Source organism: Sinocyclocheilus grahami, unplaced genomic scaffold, assembly GCF_001515645.1.
Source record: "Sinocyclocheilus grahami isolate Dianchi unplaced genomic scaffold, SAMN03320097.WGS_v1.1 scaffold74.1, whole genome shotgun sequence".
NCBI lineage: Eukaryota > Metazoa > Chordata > Actinopteri > Cypriniformes > Cyprinidae > Sinocyclocheilus > Sinocyclocheilus grahami.
The window spans coordinates 199,159-212,654 of NW_015505253.1; the positions used below are offsets into that span (position 1 = coordinate 199,159).

Consider the following 13,496-nt stretch of genomic DNA (forward strand, 5'->3'; position numbering starts at 1 on the left):
TGACCCAGCGGTTGGGTTAAATGTTTAACCCAACCTTCTGGGTAGTAACCCAACCACTGGGTCAAACCACTGGTTGTATTTAACCCATCATTTTTTAAAGTGTACGAACTAACATTTTGAAAATACGAACATTTTCATGAATTCGAAAGTTTACGTCAGAACGGCTTTACGAACGATTTACACCAAAATTCGTTCTGCTCGTGTTTCATGAATGAGGCCCATTGATTGTAAAATAGAGTGCAAAAAATACTGGACCCCAATGACTTTTACTATATTGAGATTTTTCACAATATTTCAATCATTTTCTCATGCAAAGCAATCATATGGTTTCATAAGACTCAGAATATACACTTAAAAAGGAAGGTTCTAAAAGCAGGCATCTATGTTTCCAATTCCATTAAGAACCTTTACCACCCACGGAAACTTTCCATTTTTTTTTACCTTCCATGGGACCTCTCCATTACACAAAAGGTTCTTTATGGAGGAAAAAGATTATTAAAATGTTCTTTAAACTAAGAAACAATGGATCTTTTACTTGCTTTCTTTAAGGTTCTTTTGGGAACCCAAAATTGTTATTACACTCCATGGATCCATCAGGAACACAAAAGGTTCTTTATAGTGAAAAAAAAAACGAATTCTTTAGATTATTAAAATATTCCTTACAAACAATTATGGTTCTTTATTGGCATTGATGGTTCCATGAAGAACCTTTAACATTCATGGAACCTTTCCATTCCACAAAAGGTTCTTTCTAGTTGAAAAAAGGTTCTTTAGATTCTTAAAGTGTTCTTCAGAGTTGGAAAAAAAGGTTATTTTAAGAACTGTTCACTGAAAGGTTCTTTTATAAAATCGCTGCAAAAACCCATTTTTCGAACCTTTATTTTTAAGAGTTTATTGGGGAGCCTAAATATCTCTTCTATGTCATTTCTGCAAAAGCTCCTTTTTGGACATTTTATTTTTAAGAGTGCACAGTGCTTTTTTTGGTGTTTTTGTTGCCTTTACCATCAATTTCACAAAACGTTTTTTTTTATAGTGGAAAAGGTTCTTTGGAATATTAAAATGTTATTTTACAAACCGTTTACTGAATGGTTCGTTAGGGAACCCAAAATGGTTATTGCTCATTTTTGGAACCTTTCATTTTAAGTGCTTTTTTGGTGTTTTTTTTGGAACTTGACAACTCACTTCACAGTCGTATGGTGAGTGGGCTTGATTTTTGGGTGAGCTAGTCCTTTAAAGTCATACAGACAAGGTAGCAGACCTTCACGCTTTCTTTGTGAGCCCTAGACATACTTTCAGGTTATTTTAAGAACTGTTCACTGAAAGGTTCTTTTATAAAATCGCTGCAAAAACCCATTTTTCGAACCTTTATTTTTAAGAGTTTATTGGGGAGCCTAAATATCTCTTCTATGGCATTTCTGCAAAAGCTCCTTTTTGGACATTTTATTTTTAAGAGTGTACAGTGCTTTTTTTTGGTGTTTTTGTTGCCTTTACCATCAATTTCACAAAACGTTCTTTTTTATAGTGGAAAAGGTTCTTTGGAATATTAAAATGTTATTTTACAAACCGTTTACTGAATGGTTCGTTAGGGAACCCAAAATGGTTATTGCTCATTTTTGGAACCTTTCATTTTAAGTGCTTTTTTGGTGTTTTTTTTGGAACTTGACAACTCACTTCACAGTCGTATGGTGAGTGGGCTTGATTTTTGGGTGAGCTAGTCCTTTAAAGTCATACAGACAAGGTAGCAGACCTTCACGCTTTCTTTGTGAGCCCTAGACATACTTTCTATGAAGTCGGCGTCAGACTTTTATCAGGCTCCTCTGATCCGATCGTGGCTTCAGCCAGCCTTCAAAGACCTCTTAGAGACTATGATTACTCGGACAGTCTTTAGTGTGAAAAAGCAAATGCAGCGCACACAAAAGGGTCAGCTATTTTAGGACACATTTTCTTGAAAGGCCGCTCCCGAGAGCACGGCCGAGACTTTTCAAACCCCGGCACCTCTTTTGAGCCAATGACAAATATCTAGTGCATCTGGGCACACTCGACTGCTCTCAGAAGCCCAAACGACAGAAGCTGCAACTTCACATCAAGGCTGCATCAGTCACCTCACGTCAAACTTGAAGGACACGATTGGACACAAGCGACAAGCCGAAAAACACATTAGCATAATGTTTACATAAATGAATACGTAAACACAGTGGCAAGATAATCAGCATGGCACATTTAAATGCTGCAGCCAGCCGTACTTCAGCTGCCTGAGAAGCAGCGATAGGAGAGGAAAGACATGTCAAACACGCACCCCGGTCTGATTCCGACTCCTGATGTGGCGCATTGACGTCTTATTTGAACAAGATAATGACATGGGATTAAGCCGCAGCGTACAATCTGACTTTTAGTCTATAGCGAGCGACGCGAAACTACAGCTCCGGATCAGAAAGTATCAACGCTAATGCGATGTACAACAATGCATTATTCTGCTCCTTTTGTAGTCTAAATAAACACGACTCTGAGATTTTAATCACAGCCCATGTGCGTTCCATTCAAGAACTCAAAGGAGATGGAATTTCAAAGTCTGGATCAAAGAGAAAACTAATTTTTTGCTTTGATTCAGCTGGGAACGGTCGCTTTAGACTGGCGGTTGAGTCATAGCTACAAAGTTATGCATAAACGAAAAAGCATGAGGCGCTTCAACAACAATTTGTATGCTTTCGGCCTTGATTGGTCAGATCAGTGATTGGCAAACGTGCACGCTGGAGACTTCTTTTGCTAGATGTTATATTCAGATGTAATTAAGGCACAATCAGTGTCTCATATTTCACATACTGCAATCTCAAGCAATCTCCTTCCTCTATAAAGCTTGTTGCACATTGCATAATGTATGAAAATGTTGCAATTACAAGGAAATAATTGGATTTCTAATTATATTTAAAAGGAAACACTGACACCTTTTTATAAACAGTGCGTCTGTGGTTCTCAATTCACAGCGGTGCTTTCAGCAGGTTTCAGTTGTGAAATCAAGCACGACGCTAAGTTTTTAGTGGCAAGCAATTTGTCGTCTACACATACTACATGTGTAACTGCTGCCAGACGCGACAAACAAGGCCAATTAGAAGTTGTGAATTTTGGACCAAAGAGAGTCACAGTGGGCAGGGCACAATTATTTACAATTTGTGTATGTATGTAACAATTCTACACAACAATTCTACAATTTTAAATAATATAAAGAGTTCATTTGCAAAAACCGATAAACGCCACTTTAAAAAAAAGAGTTGATTGCCGTACATAATTCTCCACATATATCGCGATCTGAACCCTAAACACGTTTTGTCCAAAAAGCCAGTTTTGTCCACTTTCAAGGCATCGCAAGTTCAAGTTTTACTGCAAAAGCCGACAAGCGCTCTTGTTGTTTTTGAACAGAAGCCGATAAGTCAATTTTAGCGAATCAGCGCGCTGTATTCAGGTCAGGTGACAAGGCTACTTTCACTTTGAAAAGAATTTCGACGAACTTGATGAACCTGTGATATCTTCTTCAGGGTGAAAAGGGAAAATAAAAGCTGAAACGTTTTCATGGAACCTTGTAAAAGGCATCTACATTGTCATCTCCGGAGGTTGATTACAAAGATTAAACGAGTGTTTTTTTTTAACTCTAAAACATGTAATGTAGAGTTATCTGCTTTTGCCAAAAAAACGACTGTTGGAGTTATCTGCTTTTGCTATAAATATTACAATTTTAATATGTAAAAAAAACGGTAACACTTTACTTGAAGGGGTGTGCATAAGACTGCAAGATAATCAGCATGGCACATTTAAATGCTGCAGCCAGCCGTACTTCAGCTGCCTGAGAAGCAGCGATAGGAGAGGAAAGACATGTCAAACACGCACCCCGGTCTGATTCCGACTCCTGATGTGGCGCATTGACGTCTTATTTGAACAAGATAATGACATGGGATTAAGCCGCAGCGTACAATCTGACTTTTAGTCTATAGCGAGCGACGCGAAACTACAGCTCCGGATCAGAAAGTATCAACGCTAATGCGATGTACAACAATGCATTATTCTGCTCCTTTTGTAGTCTAAATAAACACGACTCTGAGATTTTAATCACAGCCCATGTGCGTTCCATTCAAGAACTCAAAGGAGATGGAATTTCAAAGTCTGGATCAAAGAGAAAACTAATTTTTTGCTTTGATTCAGCTGGGAACGGTCGCTTTAGACTGGCGGTTGAGTCATAGCTACAAAGTTATGCATAAACGAAAAAGCATGAGGCGCTTCAACAACAATTTGTATGCTTTCGGCCTTGATTGGTCAGATCAGTGATTGGCAAACGTGCACGCTGGAGACTTCTTTTGCTAGATGTTATATTCAGATGTAATTAAGGCACAATCAGTGTCTCATATTTCACATACTGCAATCTCAAGCAATCTCCTTCCTCTATAAAGCTTGTTGCACATTGCATAATGTATGAAAATGTTGCAATTACAAGGAAATAATTGGATTTCTAATTATATTTAAAAGGAAACACTGACACCTTTTTATAAACAGTGCGTCTGTGGTTCTCAATTCGCAGCGGTGCTTTCAGCAGGTTTCAGTTGTGAAAGCAATTTGTCGTCTACACATACTACATGTGTAACTGCTGCCAGACGCGACAAACAAGGCCAATTAGAAGTTGTGAATTTTGGACCAAAGAGATTCACAGTGGGCAGGGCACAATTATTTACAATTTGTGTATGTATGTAACAATTCTACACAACAATTCTACAATTTTAAATAATATAAAGAGTTCATTTGCAAAAACCGATAAACGCCACTTTAAAAAAAAGAGTTGATTGCCGTACATAATTCTCCACATATATCGCGATCTGAACCCTAAACACGTTTTGTCCAAAAAGCCAGTTTTGTCCACTTTCAAGGCATCGCAAGTTCAAGTTTTACTGCAAAAGCCGACAAGCGCTCTTGTTGTTTTTGAACAGAAGCCGATAAGTCAATTTTAGCGAATCAGCGCGCTGTATTCAGGTCAGGTGACAAGGCTACTTTCACTTTGAAAAGAATTTCGACGAACTTGATGAACCTGTGATATCTTCTTCAGGGTGAAAAGGGAAAATAAAAGCTGAAACGTTTTCATGGAACCTTGTAAAAGGCATCTACATTGTCATCTCCGGAGGTTGATTACAAAGATTAAACGAGTGTTTTTTTTTATGCAGAATTGAGTAATTTCAGGATAATTTTGGGTAACATAAATTATATTATGCTTTACATAAGATTGTCACATATAGAATTACCAGGCTTGCCATGACACTCTCCCCGCTGAAGGAAAATTTGCCTCCCACTATGATGTTGTACTTAAGCATTGCTGTGCTGTTCCTCATCTCTGTGTATGTTTTATTGACGACAGATTGGAGCCAATTCAGCTCTGCAAATGAGTCAATAAAGTAATTACAGAGAATTAAATCTCTCCTCAGTGAGAAGGAGAGCAGGGAAAATGAAGGTATGAAGAGATCTCAAATCCCCTTGCTGTTTTCTCAGCTGTCAATACACCTACGGCTAATATTCACCCAGAAGAATGATGACTAGGCTACAAAAAGACGCCTATTTCCTCACCACTTGGGCTGTGGCATTATGATTTGTGTGACACCCATCTGCTGATCATTCTTTCGAATGGAGTCGGCTTGTACCTGTCATAAACATGATTTAACAGGACATAACACTGACAATGACTCTCCGACGACCCCGTTGTGTAACATCAGGAATACAATTGTGGAAACTCTGTGTGGGAGATCCTACCTAATTAAAATAATGTGGCGTTCAATAGTGGTTTGAGATTTAAAGGAACAGAGTGTTGATTTTTCACCACTATCAGTGTACAACAACTTAACTTAAATTCTGTCATAATTTACTCACCTCATTAAAAACATGTATGACTTTCTTTTGTCGTAAAAAAAACAAAACATAATGGGCCTCATTCATGAAACATTCGTAAATATACGAGTAAATTCGGAGTAATTTGTGCGTAAAACGGACCTTCCCGAAAACTCTCCTGCGAATTCACAAAACACTTCGTACACATCAGATTTGATAGTTAAACATTTGTATGTTAATGAATTCCAATCATTCGTAAATAGGGCGCTTGTGCGCGCTCATTCACAATTAGCATAATCCCGCCTATGAATTACAGCTACGTAAATTGCGTGTCCAGGAACGCAGTGGAACATTCTGGTCTACTTTCTCAGGTTTGGCTCCAGTATATTGCATAAATGCAAAAAACACTAATAGGCCAAAATTCAATAACAAGTGTCCACCAATGCGTTTTTAGCCAGCTGAAAAACTGTCAGGTGCTCTTCTTAAAACGGCCAGCTGGTGGTGATGGAGAACGCTTTGGTGGCACAGCGTGTTTCTAGCTGAGAGACGCTTTGGTTGCTATGATTTGAAATATCCACGGCAGTAACGTATTATTAGTATCTCATTTTGAAGAATATTACTGAATATAAAAATGCAGTAACCAGCAATATTAACTTCTCTGTTGTTCTTAAGTTGTTGTACAAGTAGGATGATTGGTCGGTGTAGTATTTTTCCCGCCCCTCCATTGATTGGACGGCTGGGTAAAAAGTGACAGTGACTGACAACCGCTGCATTTTACCCAAAGCTAAACAGTTTATCAACTCAGCTACAAGAAAACAAAAAATTGGAGCAAACGAACTTGTAAAATATTATAATGGCAGTGCATCAAATTCAGTGTCATCAGTTTGAAAAAAAGAACACAGAAGAACGTTTTACGCACCATTTACACATGGTATGGGAGCAGGTGTAAATTTCTTTCCTACACTCTAAAAAATGCTGGGTTAAATACAACCCAGTGCTGGGTAAAATAGGGACAAACCCAGCAATTGGGCTGTTTTGACCCAGCGGTTGGGTTAAATGTTTAACCCAACCTTCTGGGTAGTAACCCAACCACTGGGTCAAACCACTGGTTGTATTTAACCCATCATTTTTTAAAGTGTACGAACTAACATTTTGAAAATACGAACATTTTCATGAATTCGAAAGTTTACGTCAGAACGGCTTTACGAACGATTTACACCAAAATTCGTTCTGCTCGTGTTTCATGAATGAGGCCCATTGATTGTAAAATAGAGTGCAAAAAATACTGGACCCCAATGACTTTTACTATATTGAGATTTTTCACAATATTTCAATCATTTTCTCATGCAAAGCAATCATATGGTTTCATAAGACTCAGAATATACACTTAAAAAGGAAGGTTCTAAAAGCAGGCATCTATGTTTCCAATTCCATTAAGAACCTTTACCACCCACGGAAACTTTCCATTTTTTTTTACCTTCCATGGGACCTCTCCATTACACAAAAGGTTCTTTATGGAGGAAAAAGATTATTAAAATGTTCTTTAAACTAAGAAACAATGGATCTTTTACTTGCTTTCTTTAAGGTTCTTTTGGGAACCCAAAATTGTTATTACACTCCATGGATCCATCAGGAACACAAAAGGTTCTTTATAGTGAAAAAAAAAACGAATTCTTTAGATTATTAAAATATTCCTTACAAACAATTATGGTTCTTTATTGGCATTGATGGTTCCATGAAGAACCTTTAACATTCATGGAACCTTTCCATTCCACAAAAGGTTCTTTCTAGTTGAAAAAAGGTTCTTTAGATTCTTAAAGTGTTCTTCAGAGTTGGAAAAAAAGGTTATTTTAAGAACTGTTCACTGAAAGGTTCTTTTATAAAATCGCTGCAAAAACCCATTTTTCGAACCTTTATTTTTAAGAGTTTATTGGGGAGCCTAAATATCTCTTCTATGTCATTTCTGCAAAAGCTCCTTTTTGGACATTTTATTTTTAAGAGTGCACAGTGCTTTTTTTGGTGTTTTTGTTGCCTTTACCATCAATTTCACAAAACGTTTTTTTTTATAGTGGAAAAGGTTCTTTGGAATATTAAAATGTTATTTTACAAACCGTTTACTGAATGGTTCGTTAGGGAACCCAAAATGGTTATTGCTCATTTTTGGAACCTTTCATTTTAAGTGCTTTTTTGGTGTTTTTTTTGGAACTTGACAACTCACTTCACAGTCGTATGGTGAGTGGGCTTGATTTTTGGGTGAGCTAGTCCTTTAAAGTCATACAGACAAGGTAGCAGACCTTCACGCTTTCTTTGTGAGCCCTAGACATACTTTCTATGAAGTCGGCGTCAGACTTTTATCAGGCTCCTCTGATCCGATCGTGGCTTCAGCCAGCCTTCAAAGACCTCTTAGAGACTATGATTACTCGGACAGTCTTTAGTGTGAAAAAGCAAATGCAGCGCACACAAAAGGGTCAGCTATTTTAGGACACATTTTCTTGAAAGGCCGCTCCCGAGAGCACGGCCGAGACTTTTCAAACCCCGGCACCTCTTTTGAGCCAATGACAAATATCTAGTGCATCTGGGCACACTCGACTGCTCTCAGAAGCCCAAACGACAGAAGCTGCAACTTCACATCAAGGCTGCATCAGTCACCTCACGTCAAACTTGAAGGACACGATTGGACACAAGCGACAAGCCGAAAAACACATTAGCATAATGTTTACATAAATGAATACGTAAACACAGTGGCAAGATAATCAGCATGGCACATTTAAATGCTGCAGCCAGCCGTACTTCAGCTGCCTGAGAAGCAGCGATAGGAGAGGAAAGACATGTCAAACACGCACCCCGGTCTGATTCCGACTCCTGATGTGGCGCATTGACGTCTTATTTGAACAAGATAATGACATGGGATTAAGCCGCAGCGTACAATCTGACTTTTAGTCTATAGCGAGCGACGCGAAACTACAGCTCCGGATCAGAAAGTATCAACGCTAATGCGATGTACAACAATGCATTATTCTGCTCCTTTTGTAGTCTAAATAAACACGACTCTGAGATTTTAATCACAGCCCATGTGCGTTCCATTCAAGAACTCAAAGGAGATGGAATTTCAAAGTCTGGATCAAAGAGAAAACTAATTTTTTGCTTTGATTCAGCTGGGAACGGTCGCTTTAGACTGGCGGTTGAGTCATAGCTACAAAGTTATGCATAAACGAAAAAGCATGAGGCGCTTCAACAACAATTTGTATGCTTTCGGCCTTGATTGGTCAGATCAGTGATTGGCAAACGTGCACGCTGGAGACTTCTTTTGCTAGATGTTATATTCAGATGTAATTAAGGCACAATCAGTGTCTCATATTTCACATACTGCAATCTCAAGCAATCTCCTTCCTCTATAAAGCTTGTTGCACATTGCATAATGTATGAAAATGTTGCAATTACAAGGAAATAATTGGATTTCTAATTATATTTAAAAGGAAACACTGACACCTTTTTATAAACAGTGCGTCTGTGGTTCTCAATTCACAGCGGTGCTTTCAGCAGGTTTCAGTTGTGAAATCAAGCACGACGCTAAGTTTTTAGTGGCAAGCAATTTGTCGTCTACACATACTACATGTGTAACTGCTGCCAGACGCGACAAACAAGGCCAATTAGAAGTTGTGAATTTTGGACCAAAGAGATTCACAGTGGGCAGGGCACAATTATTTACAATTTGTGTATGTATGTAACAATTCTACACAACAATTCTACAATTTTAAATAATATAAAGAGTTCATTTGCAAAAACCGATAAACGCCACTTTAAAAAAAAGAGTTGATTGCCGTACATAATTCTCCACATATATCGCGATCTGAACCCTAAACACGTTTTGTCCAAAAAGCCAGTTTTGTCCACTTTCAAGGCATCGCAAGTTCAAGTTTTACTGCAAAAGCCGACAAGCGCTCTTGTTGTTTTTGAACAGAAGCCGATAAGTCAATTTTAGCGAATCAGCGCGCTGTATTCAGGTCAGGTGACAAGGCTACTTTCACTTTGAAAAGAATTTCGACGAACTTGATGAACCTGTGATATCTTCTTCAGGGTGAAAAGGGAAAATAAAAGCTGAAACGTTTTCATGGAACCTTGTAAAAGGCATCTACATTGTCATCTCCGGAGGTTGATTACAAAGATTAAACGAGTGTTTTTTTTAACTCTAAAACATGTAATGTAGAGTTATCTGCTTTTGCCAAAAAAACGACTGTTGGAGTTATCTGCTTTTGCTATAAATATTACAATTTTAATATGTAAAAAAAACGGTAACACTTTACTTGAAGGGGTGTGCATAAGACTGTATGCACACCCCTTCAAGTAATGTGTAACCAAAAAAACATACTTTTAATGAACTTTAATTTTGTAAATTACCTGTATTTGTTCATTTTAGTTAAAGTTTTAGTAATTTTGTTGCGTATATTAGTCATTTTTATTAGCTTTTTAGTTTTTATTCATTTCATTTTTAATTTCAGTTTTAGTTATTTAGTTATATACACCAAGAGAAACTAAAATGAGAAATGCTGCCTTGACAACTAACTAAACTAAAATAAGTTTAAGGTTTTTATGTATTTTACTTTATTTCAGTTTTAAAATTAATAAAAGTGGACTTGTTATGGTTTTAGCTTCAGTTAACTGTAATATAACTGGTTAAAAGTATTTAATAAAATATTTTGATGAAGCCTTCACTATTTTTTGTATGACCATTAGGTTTAAGCAGATGTATTTATGGTGTTATTTTATTATTTTTAATAATTTTCTCTAAAATATTTTAGTTATATCTTTAATTTCTATGATCGTATTTTGCTGTATTATATTTTATTTTTTGTACAAAATTGTACAGCACTTTGGTGAACTCTGTTTTTTCAGTGTTTTATAAATACTTTTTGGTTTAATTTTTAATTCAAAACTAATTTTATTTTTATTAATGTATACAATTTTAACTGAATTAAATACATCTATAAAAAAAAATCTAATTTAATAATTCAATAATAATTTTCTATTTTTTTCTATCACACAAAAGGCTTTATGTATTCTTAATAAAATGACTATTAATTATTTTCATAATTTCTTCCGGCCTTATAATAGACAAGACGCAGCCACACACACACACACACCATTGTACCTGAACGCAGACATACAGTCTACCACAATAGTTCCTCTACACAGGCAACGAGAATGTTCCACACAAAGCAGATTATTTCCTTTGGTACCATGCAACAACATATGCTACCATCCAGTCCAAATTGAGCCTTGGCATACAGTAACCAATTTCATCTCCACTAAACTTGATTGTTGGAGCCTGCTAATATACAGGCAGCACAGTTATTACAGTATGAGATAAAAGCTCACAGCAAGGTGGTGAACAGAAGAGGGAGGAAGGCCTGGGATTCTGTGTCAAAAGCTTCTCAGACCAAGGAGGGTGAAGTCAGGTCGGCGCTCCACATGGCGTCACGTGGTGTTAAGACACGCAAATTGTATATATGGAGGCAGAATGGGAAAATGCAACAAGCAATCATTACAGTAAATTGCCTCGGCCATTCTTTCTATTCAGATGCAGTTTTGTCAAGCAGAGCAGAACCGGAGAGGGAGCATTTACCGCATGTAGCTGTGAGAGTAGAAGATTTGAACATTCGCTCATGGGCCAAATTGGCAAGATATACATTTTGCGTGACACACAGGAACTATTCAAGGACATTTTTTATAAGCCGCCTCTTGTATAACAAAAAGTACTTGTGATTTACCAGAGCTTCAATGGCCATGACCAGCTCAGCACACAATGCTTAGAAATGTGTAAAGGGGAATGTGTTATAAAATAAACCTTGATTATATGGCTACTTACAAAAGAAATAATTCCTTGAACATGAAATATTATACAAATATCTGAATATTAATATTAATCTGATGTGGAATTATTTTATAACCATATCCAGCATCCACTAAGAAAAAAATAATACACAGCATAGGGTTAACTAAAACAAAAAAAATTACATTAACTGAAATACAATGTATAAAACCTTATTTTATTTAAGCTTTCCAAGGCAATATTTCTCATTTTAATTTATTTAATTTGATACACTAAAATAATTACAACTAAAATAAAAAATTATAATTTATTTAAAAAAAGTATCATTTAAATTACAAACACATTTAAAATTGAACAAAATATGAAAATAAATTAAAAATATTAATATAAACCATAATAACACATTATTGATACTAAAATAAAACTGTTACTTTTATACACTGTATATCTAATTATAACATTAAAATAATCTCAAAATCTTTCTATTTAACAAAAGAATTTGTGCAAAAAATATGGATGCTATTTTTAACTCGCATGGTTTTCAAGTCTATCCTTTTGCTTTTTTGTATTTGTACCTTTATGCAAAGATGCTCATGCTTTGATAAAGGATTATATTTATTCATTTAATATGGCACCTTTGGCAGATAATTGTACCGGTGCATGAAAACTGTTGCAAATGGCAAAGCTGCGGACACCGTAATTGGTATAATGACTCATGGGTTTCATTACACAGTTTAGATGAAATACCTTAGTGTAATTATAGTGTAAATGCATCCATAAAATGAATACAAAACAGTTGCATTTGGCCTTTGAGTTTCAAACTGTACCTCGTAACTCCAGCCCAAAAAAACCCAGGCACTCGAGAGGATGACCGAAAACCAGAAACCCATCTCCTCCAATCACACGCCAACAAAACAAATCTGTAAAAATAAGACGAAAGGTACATATGTAAAGAGACACACACACACACGCACTTAAGAAGGTCTAGGACGTTACAATGGCTCCTCTTGATTTTTTTCTCTTTTTTACCTTCACAGTCCATTGAAGCACTCCCTTTGAATAAGTTCAAGTTTTGAGAGGGAACCTTAGGAACACTTCAAAGTGAAGCCCAGGGAGTGTTTCTATACCGCATGGAAAGAGCTCTCTCGGGTTCACGGCCATTACGCCACGCTTTAGCCTCCTCCACTACTCCCTATCTCTCTCTCAAAGCCAATAGCGCTTGCATTTCAAGGCAGGTTGCAATCTCTTCAAATTACCAACCACACTGGAACAAATAATAGTGATTTACTTAATTAAAAACTAAACATTTTCCCATCTAAATAAACAAAAGAAATTGAAAGCGCTGGCTCCTTGAGGCATCTCCCTCGGTCCATTAGTTGCAGTCCAATGGGCTTTGATAGGAATTAACTCACACTCAATTATACTCTGTGCCCGCAAACAGTCCCAGACGCCAAACCGTGAATGCGCCGACTGCAATCTCCGTGAATGGATAGAGGGCTTTCGGTCGGAGCGTACGCACGCTGTATTTAAACATATCCCTTCATTTTCTCTGTCTGTCTTCTTTTACATCACACACGACCAGAGAGGTTTTCAACCTTTCATCAGTACTGGGGCACAAGCTCCCAGTTATTTTGCATGGGGGCACTTTTATGTTTAATACTTTGGGACTTTGGGAAAAGCATTTTTACATATTCTTGAATACTGTTAATGGGCCTTTTCTAGGTACATTTTTGTAAGATTGCATTGTGTCATCTCAAGCTCAACTGATTATTTAAATTTATGTCGGAATATATTTATGCCTTCAGGAAGGTAG

General features: G+C 36.9%; 1 pseudogene; it reads right to left on the reverse strand.

The window, feature by feature from the left end:
• Positions 1 to 12,725, reverse strand: part of LOC107585763 (nephrin-like) — a 105,248-nt pseudogene extending 92,523 nt beyond the window's left edge.
• Between the last annotated feature and the right edge of the window lie 771 nt (positions 12,726 to 13,496).